The sequence below is a fragment of the Pseudopipra pipra genome, chromosome 10 (assembly GCF_036250125.1).
Source record: "Pseudopipra pipra isolate bDixPip1 chromosome 10, bDixPip1.hap1, whole genome shotgun sequence".
Taxonomy (NCBI): Eukaryota; Metazoa; Chordata; class Aves; order Passeriformes; family Pipridae; genus Pseudopipra; species Pseudopipra pipra.
Window position 1 is genome coordinate 1,665,212 of NC_087558.1, and position 17,003 is coordinate 1,682,214.

At 47.0% G+C, this 17,003-nt stretch overlaps 1 long non-coding RNA gene across 1 annotated transcript; it reads left to right on the top strand.

Moving 5' to 3' along the window:
• The first annotated feature begins 1,173 nt into the window (after positions 1-1,173).
• Positions 1,174-15,698, top strand: LOC135419405 (uncharacterized). The gene is made up of 4 exons (XR_010432973.1): positions 1,174-1,583; positions 9,198-9,355; positions 13,394-13,655; positions 15,175-15,698. It is a non-coding gene; the product is annotated as an uncharacterized LOC135419405 (long non-coding RNA).
• The last annotated feature ends 1,305 nt before the right edge of the window (positions 15,699-17,003 follow it).

Consider the following 17,003-nt stretch of genomic DNA (forward strand, 5'->3'; position numbering starts at 1 on the left):
AAAAATGGATCAGGGTTTTACCCAGACTGACAGAAATGTTTAAAATTCTCAGTGCATGGCTTTGCTGGGGGATTAATATGCATTTTTTTTCCTGTCTTGAGATGAAAAACACTGTCTGGATTTAATGCAACACTTCCAAAATTGCTGATGTGAGTCTCTGGGAAAGCTGTTTTATAAACACACCGGAGAGTTTAGCAGAGACAAAGTTCACTTTGAGGAGCTGCAACACTTGTAATCAGGAATTGAAATGTATTCATGGATTTGCAGGTCTTAAAAGGCAGGAATTTAAGTGCCTTCATATATTTTCCTTGCTTGGAACAAAGGTGATCCATTTTTCATGGGAGCAAAGCTCCCTGGGGTTGAGTTTGCTCTGGGGAGATAATTAAGAGGGATCAATAACTAGTGATGGATTGAGTTTTGGCCTGCCTGGGTCCCTGGACTGGCTCAGCTGCTGCTGGAGTCACCTCCCAGGATCTCAGGGTGGGGTTGACACAGGGAATGGTTTTATAGAGTCATGGAATCATGGAATTGTTAAGGCTGGAAAAGATCTCACCAAGTCCAACCATCAACCGGCACCACCACGTTCACCACGAACCCACGTCCTCAGGTGCCACATCCACATGGTTTTGGGGCACTTCCAGGCATGGTGACACCACCACTGAACTTATCACTTGCTCAGATTTCTCTGGTGTTGCTGGAAATGTTGGTTTAAAAACCGACAAATGTAAAAGCTCATTTTTAGCCCTTCCTGACACTCGTCTCAAGGCCAATATTCCTTGTTCTGCTCTTCCACAGTCTCCCCAGGGCAGTGCTCATGGCCCCAGGGCTGCCAGAGCTCCAGCAGTGTTTGGACAAGGCTCTCAGGGACAGGATGGGATTGTTGGGGTGTCTGGGCAGGAGCTGGACTCAATCCTGGTGGGTCCCTTCCAGCTCAGGATATTCTGTGACTCATTTATCTTGTCTGTTTGGGGAAAAATAGAAGTGGTAAGTGAAGACAAAAATGACCTTTTTTTTTCCTCCTAGAGATCATAATTCTATTATGTGAACTCTTGGACAATAAAATTTAGATTAAAATGTCCTTCCCTGAAGCAGAAACCCAGCTTACCCTGTTAAAACCAGCAGATTCTGATGCCCCCACTGCTGCCTACCTGCTTGGATCTTCCAGGTGTGTGTGAAGAAGGTTGGGACAGTCTTTATGTTCTTCATCTTGGGCTGGGATAATTGAATTTAATTCTAACATATCCTCAGTGGAAAATGCCCTTTTCCAGGAGCCCATTGCAGCGTGTTCTGATGGACTGCCTGCTCCTCTGAGTGCCACCATCCAGCTCTGAGCTGGGTTTCAGTGCTTCACAGGGATAATCCTTATTTCAGTTCCCTCTTCAGTGGCTCTTTGGCTTGGACAGTGTCTGAATTAATGGCAATTTGGCATCTTTGCTCATTAACGGGCTCCCTCTGATTGATTTGTCCTGGCAGGTTCCCTGTGCTCCGTGTGTCACTCCCACCATTCCATTCCCTGCCTGCCGAGTGCTGGATGAGGATCTGGAGCCAACTGGAGCTTAATGGGATCTGCACCATTTTTAAAGGTGACTTATGGAATCACATGGGATATCAGGACACACTTAATAACTTCCTGATGCCACAACAGACCTGAAGGTCTGTGTTATCTCAGAGCTGCCCCTGCTCACCAGATGCTGTTACACTGCCCTTGGTGGATATTTTTATAATTAGAAACTTTTTTTTTTTCCTGAGCTCCAGTAGCTCTTAAATAAAAAAATTGATCCCGGGGAATTATATTGTTGAATATTAAAGTCAGTATTTATTTGCAAAGAGTCACTCTGGGGGTGCCTAATTTGTCGAGGTTTTCTGCTCAGGCTGCAAAATGCTGCAATAAAACTCAGTGATTGATGTTTATGATCAGATTAAATGGTTTAGCTGTGGGGATCAAAGTTATAAATTCCAGCCCTCCCCAGGCTGGGATTGGCCACCAGAGATCCTGCCAAGTGCCAGCATTTTTTTAATGAGCTCGTTTATTTTCAGGCTCCAGCAGCATCAACTTTTTGTAGTTTATTGAAAGTGTGTTTAAAACAGCGACGTGCCAGGTGCCAAAAGGCCTGGATGTGGTTTGTGTTTGCTGGGTCAAACATCCCAGTGGGGAAAACCAGGAGTTAAAAGCAGAGAATTGGATTTCCAAGGAAAGGCTTGAGGAGTGTGAGGGATGTGGTCCCCTGGCTCTGTGCTGCTGTCATTTGTTTCTTCTGCTTTTTGGTCGTTTCACTAAAAATGTGGGGCCTCAAATGCAGGGATGGCCCTGGGGCTGCCTCCCTGCTGTGCTGCAAAGGGAACCATTGCCTGGTTATCCATGGAGATGAAATGTTTCCATCCCCAAGTGTGGTGGAGAGACCCCAGGGACACAGCTGGAGCTTGGAGCAGAGCTCTGAGGTCACCGAGTCGTGTAGAACTGGTTGGATTCAAGTTTAATGGTTGGTTTTTTCCCTGTTGGGAGACTGACCCTGGTGACTCCAGCATTTTCCCCCCACTGTTCCTGAAAGGAGAGGAAACTGAGGTTTCTCTAAAGGGCAGGAGGATGGAAACACCTGATTTGATTTGCTCAGAGCTGACAGGGCAGGGCCTGGATCTCAAAGGCATAACACAGAATAGAGATTTGATGAAAGGAATACTGAGATCATTTTGTTAAGGTTGCTCTTAAGCCCTGTATCTGAAAAATAGCAGAGAATGGCTCAAATTTAGTCTGCTGTTAGTGAGGACTAAATTCTATTTCCTTCCTTGCAGTGGGAGATTTATAATTGGGGTAAAACCTGAGCTCTGAATTAATCTCCAGAGCAGAATTGTAGCATCAAAGCTCGACATTGTCTTCCTGTCCCCGGGACATTCTTTGTTAGAGAATCATTTGTTTTACTCCAAAGAGGTCCTTTTTCTTTCTCTATTAAAAAGTTGGTCTTTTTTTTTTTTTTCCTCGTGGCTGCCTTTACTCTGGGGAGATTCTGATTAAACACTTCAGTTCAAAAGCGTTTGCACAGCGGAGTCATTTTGGGAGGGAAGGAATCGTTAGGGATGCTGGGGGTGTTGGGGGTTCAAAGCAGGCTCTGCTTCATTCCTCCTGCATCAGCACATTGGATGCTCTTCCCTGGCTTCAGGAGAAGTGAGGGGCTCTTTCAAAGGGCAGAAAAAATGATTTAAAGTGGTGTCATTTAAAGGAGCAGCTCGTTGATTCCCAGCCAGTTGGGCAGGGGGATGTTTCCCTTAATTTTGTGGCTGTGGGAAGGATGTGCCCAAAGCCCACCCTGGGTGAGTGGGATCCCCCTTTCTGCACCCTGCTGGGGGTGTGCTGGCCTTGGCATTGCTGGGAGGGCAGAACAGAGCCATGGAATCTTTGGGGTTGGAAAAGCCCTCCAAGATAACTGAGTCCAACCATTCCCAGCACTGCCAAGGCCCCACCACTGACCCGTGTCCCCAAGTGCCACATCCAAGGGATTTTAAATCCCTCCAAGGATGGGGACTCCACCGCTGCCCTGGGCAGCTGTGCCAGGGCTGGACAGCCCTTTGCATGAAGGAAATTTTTATTTCCATGAAGGAATTCTCCTAGTATCCAACCTGACCCTCCCCTGGCACAGCTGAGGCCGTTCCCTCTCCTCCTGTCCCTCTGCTCCCTGGGAGCAGAGCCCGACCCCCCCCCGGCTCCCCCCTCCTGTCAGGGACTTGCAGAGCCAGAAGGTCCCCCCTGAGCCTCCTTTTCTCCAGGCTGAGCCCCCCCAGCTCCCTCAGCTGCTCCTGCTGCTCCAGCCCCTTCCCAGCTCCGTTCCCTTCCCCGGACACTCTCCAGCCCCTCATGAAGTTTGTAGGAGTCAGCACAGCCCTTCCTGCTGTAATTGCACCTTTACCTCGGAAGCCCTGGTAGAAAATAATTAAATTCCAGAAAAGGCTGTCTGGTTTTGAGCCCCTGAGGGGATCAATTAAATGTGATGGTGGTAACTGCAGCTTTTAAGCAAATATACGGGGTTTTTTTAAAGGAATTAGGTGAGGTCTTGCTCGGCGGGGAGCTGAAGGCTGTATTTCCATGTTTCCCTCACTTTTCCTGGAAAGTCTGAGGAATGTCTCAGGAGGAGCCATTTACACCCAAGAAACAGAGGCAGGAAGATGTTGGGGGATGCAGGATTTCTATATCTTGGCACAGACTTTCCCCAGAGAAGATGCAGCTGCCAAATCCCTGGAAGTGCTCAAGGTCAGGTTGGACAGGGCTTGGAGCAACCTGGGCTAGTGGAAGGTGGAATGAGGTGAGCTTTAAGATCCCTTCCAACCAAACCATTCCATGAGTTATGATTTCTACCTGCTTAAAAAAAGGGATCAGTGTGGACTCAAACCTAATCTAGAGTTTGACCCCTTTGGAGAAGGGGGTTTTCATTCCTGGGATGCAGCTCCAGCAGCAGCACAAGCTGCTTTCTGGGAGCACTGGAGGAGCATCACCCACCTCCTGCAGCAGAGGGAAATAAAGCACCGGAATTATCCTAATAAATTACAATAATTGTGCCTGGCAGCAGGAGGTAATTTAAACCAGATTAATCTAACAAGCCTTAAAGATGAATAAATAATAAACATCTTCATGCATTGGGAATCTCATTCGGAATGAATATTAATTACTGCTCATAAACCCGGTGCCCAAATCGATCCGTGTGGAAGAGGCACAGGGTATTAAGTGCAGTAAATTGGACAGAGCCCAGATGAATATTCCCATTATCCGTTGAAGTGGGATTGTGCAGGTGGACAGAGCCCACATGAATATTCCCAGCATCCATTAAAGTTGGGTCGTGCTGTCACTCGCCCCCGGCACGGGCTGATGGGAAGCTTTGGAACAGGGGCTGGTGGTGCTTAGCTTTGATTTTGTTTCCCTTGTTTCCTGGCAGGTGGGATGGCTGGATCACTGGGTTACTGTGGGAATTATCCAGAGTTTCTGTGAGAGGGAAGGGAAGCCCAGGTGATGCCAGGCCATGGGAGGGGCGGCTGATGCCACATCCCCATCCTGCTGCTGTGCTGATCCATGGAGTCGGGAATCAGGAGTCTCCTCCTGACCTCTGCAGGGATAAAAACCAGAGGAAAGCTTTTTTTCCCTGGAAAAATGGCCCCCAAGGCAGGGTGACGTGTTGGGTGGGGTCCCCTCTGTGCCCTGGGTGTGCTGAGAGGGGGGATTTCAACTGGAGCAAACTGGGGACCCGCTCCCTTTGGAGTGGGAACATCTGGAAGATGGATGAGAGGGAACATCTGCACCATCTGCTCTGGTGGAGCTCTATCCCTCATCCTCTCCCCTCGCTGCACTGCTGTTGTGTTTGGGTGATATCCATCATTCCCTCCCATCATTCCCGTTCTCCTTAGGCCAAGGCTTTCTCCAGGAAAATGCTTTGCTTGGCAGAAAGCTGTGCTGGGGGCTCCTAAAGGGAATTTTCCCCTGCTCCCTTTTTCTCTGCATGGCTCAGGCAAAGAGAATTTTGCCTGTACACGCCACAGGCACCGGGATCTTGCTTTTGGTGGACACCTGCTGAGTGTCAGAGTGGAAAACGAGCTGGGAAGGATAACTGGGGGGGTTGGAGCTGCAGTGTCCTGCTGGGATGAGGTGGGGGGTGCTGGCTTGATGTGGCAGGAGGGAAGATCCTGTGGGGGATTCCTGGGAATGCTGGGTACCATCACCCCCCCCAGGGAGGTGGTGTTTGCATCTTGGTTTAAACTGTAAAGCCTGGCAGGATTAAATGAAGGTCACTGATTGGAAAACGTGCCAGGGCTGGTTTAAGAAGGATCATAAAATAAAGTGTAGCCTGGAAAAGCTCCGGGTGGGATTCCATGTGAGGCTGCTTGATCTTTCCCGTGGAAGGGATTCGCTGTCTGTGCCGTGTCTGAGATGGGCTGATGCTGCACTTGAAAGGGTTTGGAGGCTGCTGGGATCCCTGGGGCGTGGAGATAAGTGGGAAAGGGAGCAGGAAAGGAGGAATTCATCCTTGTGGCCTCCTGAGCAGGGCCAGGGGGTTGGCTCAGGTGTGTATTGAGCAGCTGCTCATGGAATGAAGTGTGTGAGTGAAGGTGGGTGCAGGGAGAGGGAAGGGCTGGAGAGCACTGGGGGGTTGGAGCTCATCCCCAGGGATTTGTCCATCTACAGATTTTTCCATGACTTGGGAGCCCAGAACACCCCTGGTTTGGTCTGACACCTGAAATAATGTGGGTTTCCAGCCTGCAGGGACACCATGTGCCAGATGGGAGGGTGTCCTTGTCCAGGATAAAATCCTCTTGACTGGAAATTGCACAGGAATCCTAGGAATCTTTCTGCTTTTCCTCTGCCCGTGTTGTGACTCTGTTAAATAGAAGGGTCTTTGCTGTGTCCTGTTGTAAGAAGTGTTCTGAGCTAATTAAAGCCCCCATCAGCCCCCAAATAGAAGTAGTTCCCATTTCCCAATTACCAGGTGTCTGTCCTGCCTTACCTGCAGCTTCTACACCTGGGAAATGTCGTCTTTACTTGCAGCAGCATTTGAAAAATGGTAGCAAGCAGCTTTCCATGCTCCATGTTAGAGCTGGAGGGACAAATCCAGGGATATTGGATCCAGTTTCTGAGCTGGAGCTGGGTGTGCAGCTTTGAATACTTCAAAATTAGCAGAGCCCCTTTAGGTGAGAAATGAACTTTGAAATAGGAAGGTGAGGCCCAGCCTGGGATCAGCAGAGCAGAAACTGGATTTAAAATAATAGAAGTGCCGTGGGCTGAGCTCCTGAGCTTTCCTGGGAGAAAGCTGGGAAGCATTTCTCAGGATCACAGAATCCCACACTGGTTTGGATTGGAAGGGACCTTAAAGCTCCAAACCCCTGCCATGGGTGGGACACCTTCCACAGCCCAGGTTGTTTCCAGGGCATCATCCCAAAAGCTGCCTGTAAATTGTGATGTGATGCTGGGAAGGATGTGAGCAGCATCCATATGATCCAGCTGGGGAGATCCCTTGCCAAGGACTTCCCAGAGGTTGTTCTTTGCTGTGCTGGGAACAAAGTGTTACGAGTTTGACCTGTCTGGAGGAGCTGTTCCCTTGCCTGGCTGCTTGGCAAGATTTAAAACCTGCTGCTGTCTCACATCGATCCCCAATAATTGCTTTAATAGCAGGCCTGATGTAAACAGTGAGGAGGTTTCTGTCACTCAGGTAATGAAATCACATCTGTTTTGGCTGGGAAGGAATTTATCCTTGGCTTGGTGTTGTCTCCCCAGGATGAGGAAGCTCCTTGCTCTGAGCCCAGGCACTCCAAACCTGCATCTCCCAGGAAAAAATGGATTAGGGGCAGAGATGGGGAGGGCAGAGGTTTGGGGAAAGAAATTCTTTAAGGTAGCAGAGCAGTTACTTCTGTTAGACAAGAAAACAGCAGGTCATTGCTTGTGTTTTAGGCTGTAATTCCAACAAAATCTCGTGGTTTCACTCTTGTGTTTTCTCTTTGGGCTCCTTTAGCAATGCCAGCTGTGCCCTCCCCTCTCACCCAGGAGCTGTTTTCCAGCTCGGGGTGATGCTCTTCCATGGATCAGATGTAAATGGTTTGGATTTGGATTAAACAAAACCAGCAGCACCTTTCTCTTCCCTCCCCATCCCAGTTTAGTTTGTGACTGAATGCAGACTTCTTGCTCCTCCCAGGACAACTGTGGAATCCTAGAACAGGTTGGGTTGGAAAGGACTTTTAACAGTCATCTAATTTAGCCCCAAATCCTCTATTTTAATAATCCTCTAATCTAATCTATCCCCAAATCTCCTATTTATTCCCACTGGTTTACACTTCTCGACATCCAGCGGTGGGTGAGAAGCCAATGGAGTTTGTGAGGTGGGAAAAGAGGAGTTGTGAAACAAAGATCAGAAGAATAAGGCCCTTCAAGAATAAGATAAACAGCTCAGCAAAGAGATCCTTTGCTCTACCAGAGCTTTGGGAGCTCAGTTGCTTTTTCCTTTCTCTATATTTTTAACACACAGAAGCCTTTGCAGCAGCCCAGGCTTCACCCACACATTGCTCCTGGGGAGGAAGGATTTGTGACACCTGTAAGTTTGCCCAGGAGTTTTGTAGAGATATTTACCCACTGGCAGAAAGCCAGGGAAGAGGATTTTGGCCCCAAAAATCAGACCCCAACCACTCCAGAGCCAGGGCAGTCGCAGCCCCTTCGATGCAATGAGTGTCTGGGACTGAAGGAGTGATTTGCAATCCCTGGAATGGGCAGTGGGACAGGAAAAATTTCAAAATATTTTTCAGAGCAGTGGCTGTATCATATACAAGTGTTTTACCAACATCTGCTCAGGACAGATATATCAATAGGGAAATTATTTTTCCACCACTCTAACAGCTTCTTCCTTCACCAGTGTTTAGAAAAGAAGTCAGGAGTATTTTAAAAGATTTTGGGCTTTTTGTTACGTGTCCTTTGATTTATTTACGTGACAGCCAAATGACCAGAGAACACAGACTAAAATGACTTACAGGGATTTTTCTTTTCGTCAAATTCCAACCTCTACTTCGCCAAATCTACAACTTCCCCTTCTTCCTTGCGTGGCAGAAGCTCTCAAACTCAAAAAGATCTCCAGCAATAACTGGCAGACTGTGCCCACTTGGCTCCTAAACTCTCAACAACGTGAAGCTCCAAACGATCAGAAAAATTCCCCCCACCTTTCTGAAGTGTGGGAAGCAGAGCCCAAGTGCAGATCTGTGTTTTTACCTTTCAGTAATGGTAATTTAACATGGTTCCATCTACCCCACCCAGGCCACTTGCATGGGATTTAACACACTGTTCGTGCCCAGCATTTCTGTTGGCCCAAGGAAATGAGGCAGTGCTGGCAAAAAGCTTTTCATTCCTGCCACACCAGAAGTGATGATTTTGGCCACCCAGGGCAGGTTTTCAGGGAGTTAATGTGCTGTGTTTGACCTTCCCATGCAGAGGGTGAGCTCTGACAGTCTCTCTGTTGTGCTGCTGCCTTTTGGTTATTATTTTGATTATTATCCCTCCACCCTGGGATTGTTTAATGGGCAGATTAGGATCTTGCTTGTGAGCTTTGGTTCATACCCACAGCTCTGCTCAGTGCAATCACCATAGTAACGTTGCAGGGGAATAATGTGCCTTATATTTTTATCCTGTGCTGAAATATCAGGGCTGGCTAATATTTCTCTTACTTTTGTCCACTGCTCATCTTTAGCAGGGGCCAGAGGAGGTTGTGCCTTTGGTTTCCAGGGGATTGCAGCTTCTCCCGTGGAGGTGGATCCTGTGATGCTCATGGAGGGTGGGAACACCTTGCTCTGGATCTCTTCTTCTGACCAGCACAAGCAAGAACAAAGTCCTGGCTTCAAACAACTGGTAATCAAATGGTACAAAGCCTGGTTTATACAAGGAAAATTGAGAAACTGAGGAGTGAAGTTAATTCAGGGTATTGGGCTGTGTATTAGATTAGGTTTGGATTAGATATTAAGGAATTCCTGGCTGTGAGGGTGGAGAGGCCCTGGCACAGGTTTTGCCCAGAGAAGCTGTGGCTGCCCCTGGATCCCTGGGAGTGTCCAAGGCCAGGTTGGAGCAACCTGGGCTAGTGGAAGGTGTCCCTGCCCATGACAGGGGGTGGCACTGGATGGGCTTTAAGGTCCCTTCCCACTCAAACCAGTGTGGGATGATGGTTCTGTGATGTGTTGGGGCTGTGTTTTGCTGCCCTGGGGGTTTGTGTCCTGCAGAAGGTCTGGCTCTTTGGGACCTGTGTCATTTTCATGAATCAACCTCATTAATTAATTAATTAGCTCGTTTATGTGGGTGTTTTTAAAGGTTAACTTTCTTCCAAAAAGACCAAGGATTTCAGTTTCCCTGCAGAGCTGTGCATTTTGGGGGAATATAACCCTGACAATTGCTGAGCTCTGTTACCTTCAGGTTCAAAAGCACCAGCAACACAAATTGAGCTCTTACACCCCGTGCAGCACAGGGTGAGCAGGGGCATCATTATCCCAGGGAGGAGCAGGATCTGGGATCAGCCATCCCACCCCAGTGTTGGTGCCCATGGATGCTGTGCCCTGGCTTTCCCTGCTCACTGAACCACGCTCTGCTCTGGGCTGGGAAATGAGAGAAAGCTCTTGTTCAGTAACACATTGAGAAGGGAAACTCTGCCATCCTGAAAATAATAATTGGGTTGCCAGGATGTGTTTAAACAAGGGATAAATTATCCCTGGGCTTTGGCTCCCAATTTCACCCCTCCTGCACCAGAAACTCATTACACAGGCAGGACTGATGGCCCAGCCAAGATTTCCAGCTTCCACTCTCCTTCCAATAACACTTTCTCCTATTGCATTATAATCTGGGGCTGATATCAACATGGATCATGCCTGGCCTTCCACGGATGATGAACCATTGGAGAGTTTTCCACGTCCCCTTTAAATAAACCCCAGGGACAGTAAATCACCCAGAGTCGCTTCCCGTTGTTTTTCAACCCGAGCCTCTCTCAGATGTGAGAGGTGATAACCTGGTTTCCCAGCCCTTCCTCACAAATACTGGGAATGGTTTTGGAAGCCTTTGGTTGCTGTTACAGCTCCTGCAGTGGTTTTTCCAGGGAAGTCCTGCGTGTCCAGCCCAGCGTGTCTGAGGCTCCTCCACGAACCTTAATTCCTTCCCTACCTCCCCAAAAAACAGGAATCATCCGCTCCACTGGACTTATTTGGCTTTGATATGGAGGAGAAAAGATTAAATGTGTTCCTTGAGCTGTGGCAGAGTAGTGGGTCAAAAATGTGATGGTATTTTTGTTTCTGATCCCCCAAACAAATGACTCTTTGTGGCATAAGCTGAGAGGTGTCATCCATATGATCCGTGCAGCTTCCCAAAGGGAGCAGAGCTGTGGCAGGGTGAGACATCCCCCTCTTAGGAGCTGTGATTTGTGCCTGTGGTGTTGTGTTATTGGGTTGTCAGCTCGGGAGGGAAAAACCCCTCTGCTTCCATTTATTATCCCTGGAATAAAGGGGCTCCTGTTGTGCTGCTTGCTCTTGTCTGGATTCCTCTGGAGCAGTGGGAAGGGCTGGCTCCGTGCTGGGAGCTCTGCTCCCTCCCACATCTTGCTGGGAATGGGGCTGTCCCTTAGGGCAAAACAGAAGGCAAAATCAGAAGGCTGCTCCCAGCTGCTCCCCTGCCATTCTTGAGGGATTTCTGGGACAAAGCAACCCCTAAATTGGGTTGGAGCAAGAAGGCTGGGATATATTTCTTGTGGAAATTCAGAGGTGGGAGAAAAATGGGCTGCTCTGGGTTACCTTTAGCTGGAGTTTTTCCTGTCCTGAGGGGAAAAGTGATCCACTCTGGGCTGCCTCTGGCTGGGATTTTTCCTGTCCTGTGCTAAACTGCTGGGGGAAGCCCCGGGCTGGAAATCATTCCCAAACCCTTGTGCAGCCCCTGTGTTGGCACAGATGGAGGGGGGGGGTTTGCTTCAGTCCTTGATTTTTCCTCTTCTTGGGAAGAGGGATTGTCCTGTGAGGAGCAGGAAAGTTGAAATAGTTTGATATACAGGACTTTAATTGATTGATTGATGGATGGATGGATGGAATTGGGTTTGGAGCAACCTGGTCTATGGAAGGTGTCCCTGCCCATGGCATGGGGTGGAATGAGATGGGCTTAAAGGTCCCTTCCCACCCAAACCATTCTGGGATTCCATGATATAAATAATAGAAAACTACTCAAATAATTAATGCTTTATATCAGGATATTTCTGTATCTTCACAATTACAAAAATAATATATATGTTACTTCTCCTTCTTGCCTTTCTTTTGCTTTCTGCTCTTTTTATTGCCTTTATGTTGTTTTTTTTTTCCTTTTTTTGGGAAGGCATTTTTAATTTTCTGGGAAATGCATTTTTAATAGACTGCTTCAGCAGACAGCTGCTAATTTACAAAATAAATAGCATAGCAAAATGTATAAGTAATAAAGTATGTGAAGCATAAAAATATACATATAATTATATAGATCATAATTAATAATGTCTGTAATTTATATAAATACAATTTATATAATTTATATACATATAACCTATATAAAATATATAAATAGTAAAGTAAAAACTTTTAATTTGTTCCTTTTTTGGTTTTTTTTTGGGGGGGTTGGGTTGCTTTGTTCCTTTTGGTTTGGTTTTTTTTTGGGATTGGGTTGCTTTCACCACTCATCATTAGTGAAATCTACCCAGCCAACACAGTGGCATAATGTATTAAAAATGGGGTTTAAACATCCTGCAGAAGGGAAAAAAAAAAAAAAAGCCCCTAAAGCTGTGATTTCATTCCCAGGTCACGTTAAGTGCAATTACATTTCTGTGCCTCTGAATCAGTTCCCTTAAATATCTGGGCTATATATTTAACTTCCCAATGAAATGGCTTATGCTGTAAATATTGAGGCCATCCAGGGTGATTAAATATTAAAACTGACATTTAAAGGCAGCCCCAGTCACTGGGTGAGCTGAGCTTTGCCAGCTCTGGGCTCGGTGCAGGTTCAAGCTCAGCTTTACCAGCTCTGGGCTCGGTGCAGGTTTGAGCTCAGCTTTACCAGCTCTGGGCTCGGTGCAGGTTCAAGCTCAGCTTTGCCAGCTCTGGGCTCAGTGCAGGTTTGAGCTCAGCTTTACCAGCTCTGGGCTCGGTGCAGGTTTGAGCTCAGCTTTACCAGCTCTGGGCTCGGTGCAGGTTGAGCTCAGCTTTGCACCCACCAAGGCTTGTCCTGCAGGGAAAGGCACGAAATCCCTCAGGAAATCCCACCTGAGTGTTATGGAAGGTGTCCCCAGGACAAGGGCAGCAAGTCCTGAGCTTTAATCCTGGAATCATGGAATTGTTAAGCTCGGAAAAGTCCTCTGAGCCCATCAGCCCAGCCCCACCACCGCGTTCACCATTAAACCTCAAGTGCCACATCCACGTGTTTTTGGAACACTGCCATTGATGGTGACTCCACCACTGCCCTGGGCAGTCTGTTCCAATGCTGGACAACCCTTTCCATGAAGGAATTTTTCCTAATCTCAGCCTAAACCTCCCATGGTGCACCTTGAGGCCGTTTCTTCTCATGCTGTCCCTGATTTACCTGTCGGTGCCTTCGGAGCTGAGGGAGGCAAGAACTACCCATGAGCTCACTGCTGTTTACTGAGCACAGCCAGGGTGGAAAATGCAGCTCCATTTTAATAACTGCATCTGAAGAAGTGCCTTTGGAAACCCTGAGATGCAGATAATTTTTTCTTACAAGGGTCTGTGATCCTGCAGAACCTCCTGGGGTTGTTCACGCCATTTGAAACCAAAAACAGCATTTTCAAATCACCCAAACACTGTGAAGTTGCCTCTGCCTTTGTTCCAGTCTGAATCTACCTGGCTATTAAATCTGCCATGACTGATGTGGTTGTTGTTTTTCAAGGAGGCATTAAGGGAGCTGTGATGGGAAGATGACACAGAAATTATGTGGTGCTGCTGCTGAGATATCTGTGATTACAGCTGCCTTTTACACCTTCTGCAAATCCCCACAATCGCTGAGTTATTTCCCTGCAAGGCTTTGGGAGGATTAAATTAATTTGGTGGCGTGAGGTTCCAAGGAGCAGAAGATATCCCTGTGCCAAGAACTGCAAAGAGAACCTCACCTGAAGTCCATCCCCTCCTCAGAATCCTCCTTCCTGCTGCAGGTGAGTGGCTGGAGGAGGGGGGAAGTTGTGGGGTTGTTGTCTGGTTGCAGAAATGGGTTTGGTTTGGTCCAAGGTAATTTTTCCTTCTGTGGTTTCCCTGAAGATGAGGGTTTCTCCCCCTCTGTGTGCAGACACACACACGTGCCCCAGTTTGGAGCCACTTCTTTGGGGGCTGTCTTCCCTCTGGTGTCGGGAGAGGGAGCAGCACCAGGAGGGTTTTAGTTTAAGATGGAAATGTTGGAGGTCACCACGTGTTTCCAAACCTCTTCCTGGCTGACTCCAGGAGCTGCAGCCTGTTGTGGTTGGGTGACATCAAGGAAGAGGGGGAAGGCTGGAAGGTGTAAATGGAAAATCAGGTGAGCAGAGTGTCTGATTTGCTTCCTGCTGCAGCACTTCACCTCTGCCTTCCAAACAGCTCTTCAGAGAAATTATCCTTGAAACCTGGCAGTGCCTCTGCGTGGTGGGAAATGAAACCTCTCTTTGTGTGGAGCTCTTGGATCAGTTGGTTGCTGGGTTCATGGGTTTAAAAAAAAAAAAAAGAAGGAAAAGAAAATCTATAGAAACAACATTGAATGATCCCAATTTCCTTGCAGAGCTGAAGGATGGAGGTCACTGCAGCAATTCCTCCTTTGGGGAGGGAGCAGCAGCTCCTGTTTGCTCTCACAGCCCTGGGAACAGCTCAGGAATTGCAGAATTGGTGTAATCTGGGTTTTTTTTGTAGAAATGCAGCCCTGCCCTGGAAAGGCCTTCCCAGGCTGTGCCTCTTCCCAGGGCTGGATGTCCATGGACACAGGAGCGGGCTTGGGGTGGAGCAGGACAAGAAAACCCCACAATTAACAAAGGGATACAGCAAACAGGATGCTTTTAATGAGATATAGGGCAGAGAAACATTATTAACCAGTGGAAAGAACACCTTTTATTTGGCAGAAATCCTTCTAACAATTAGGAAGTTACCTGATGGATCCAACACTGTACTTAAAACAATTCAAGGAATTATTATTTCAAATGAAGAATTATTGGGTGGTGAAGAACAGAAGGGATGGTTTTTACTGATCATAATCCCAGAATTTGTGTATTTGGGATCAGTGTTTGCTTTTGAAATGTCAAAGCTTCTGTGCCTACAGGAATGGGAATGTCCTGGGTGGGAAAAGTGTCCCAGGGTGATGCTTGGGGTGGTTGTGCCTTGTAGGGTTTACACACCTAAATCACTTCTTGGAGTTCTTCTGGATGCTTGGAGCTAAAATTGCCCAGTGGAAATGGAAAACTGGCTGCAGGCAGAGGTGTCCATTATAATCCTGGCAGTGAGCTCTTCTGGGGTCTCCTGTGTCATTGCTTTCCTCCTGTCCTTCATGTTCAGTGACAAAATAGGGAGAAAAAGAAGAGAAAGCACTAAATGGTTGAACAGAAAACAGTGAAATACAATTTTTCTGTAAAAATGTTCCCTAAATATTGAATGAAAACCCCCTGGGTTTAGAGACTGCAGCTTTTTTCCTGTAATTACTTTTTTTTTTTTTTTCAGGCATCTCAATTCAAGTGTGTTAAATACAGACCAAGGAGCTGCTGTTCCTCTGCACAACAACAATCTGAAGGAGCTGATGTGCTTGCAACTGTTTTTTTCCAGCAGAATTAAACCTGAATTTTGTGGATGCTGAAAGTTATGGACTTGATGTGAGCAATGAGGCAGAATGGTAATTTTTTTTTAGTACTTACTAAGCAGTGGAAAACAAGATCTGATGGATGAACAGCTCTGTTTTGGAATAAATATCCCATTTTCCTCGTGAACTCTTGACCTCCCACAAAATTCCTTGTTACGAACATTGAGTTATCAATTATATTTTTAAAAAACTCCCTTCACACTTTGTGCCTTTAACCAAGAAACTTGTGGAAATGTAGAAGCTTGGAAATAATGTTTTTAATTTCCACCATGGCTTTAATGCTTCCCAAGAGGTTTTATTTGTCACCACAGGCAGAACATGCTCTTTGCTTTAAAAGAGTGAAGACAACTCTGGGTTCTATTTAAATATAGGAGTTGCTGCCATTAAACAGCTGTTGTAATGTGGGTTTTTTTGCAGATGTGTTACCAAGGTCCTGTTTGTCCTGTGATTGTCCAGGCTGGACAATGTCCCACAGGCTGGAGGTTGAAATGATGCTCTAGTGAAGAGCTGTGTGTGTATTTTGGAACCAGTTTCAGGAGCTCTGTCCCAGTGCAACCCCCCCCTCTGCATTTCCCCCTCCCTGGTAAGGACTAAGTTTCCTTTTGAGGCTCCCAAAGCTTTCAGGTGCATTAAAAATGCACATTTTTTCACACTCCTTCATCCTCACTTTGTCAGCTGCTCCTGAGGGAAGGGAAGGGATGGTTTTTCCAGGTGGGATTTGGCAGTTAAAGGGCTCAGCTCTGTTGGGTGAGGGCTCTGCCCCAGAGTTAATCACTGTGGGAGGAGAGACTAAAGTGCTTCAGCTGGAGGGGGGAATTATAAATCCAGACATCAGAGCAAGCCCAGTTTTGGTGGCAGAGCCTTTCAGAGCCCTGAGAGGTGAGAGATCCATGTGGAGATGAGGGCACCTCATCCCTGGAATGAACTGAAGGGTAAATGAGCTGGAAGGGGAATGTCTGTGCAGCCCTTGGTGTGACAGCTGCATTCCTGGGAAATGCTATAGCACTGTGGGAATAGTGAGCTTCCAAAAAAAGCCAAAAGGATCAGATCTGGGGACAAAAGGGAGATAAGAATGATTATGTGGCTGAGGAGGCCACTGGAGGGGTAATTGCTCACTATAACTGGGGAGGCAGATCAAAAGAACTTAAACTTGATTTAAACCAGTGGGAGAAATTAGGAAGAGACTTCATGAAAAATAACTAATAAGGGACAAAAATTCTGTTTTGTAGATGAAAGAAGTAATTTAGACGTTTGGGTGGTCTCAGGACCTTCTGCTCTTTTTCCCATGGAAAGGTAGCTCATCATCTCTCCAGTGAGGATTTGGTGTGGGACACTCTGGCTGAGGAGGAAGCCACAGTTCATGGTGCATCAGCTTCTGGAAAACCATATAAAATACATGTAAACTGCTGGATTATTATTTTAACTCTGTAATTAATGGACAAAAATTGTAGAATTGGGTAGTTTTGAAGGTTGAAAAACAGTTTAAAAAAAAACAAACATGAGGGGGAGAAAGTTCAGGAAGAGGCATAAAGGGAATAAAACCTCTCAGGGAGATGGAACTGCCCCAGGAGAGCAGCATATGCTGCTTCAGAGGCTGGAGTCACAGTGTTGAGGGAGCACTTTGATCCTGTTGATTTTAGTGATGCTAAAGGTACTTAAAATCCCTGGTTTCGGTGAATCACTTGAGGATGAA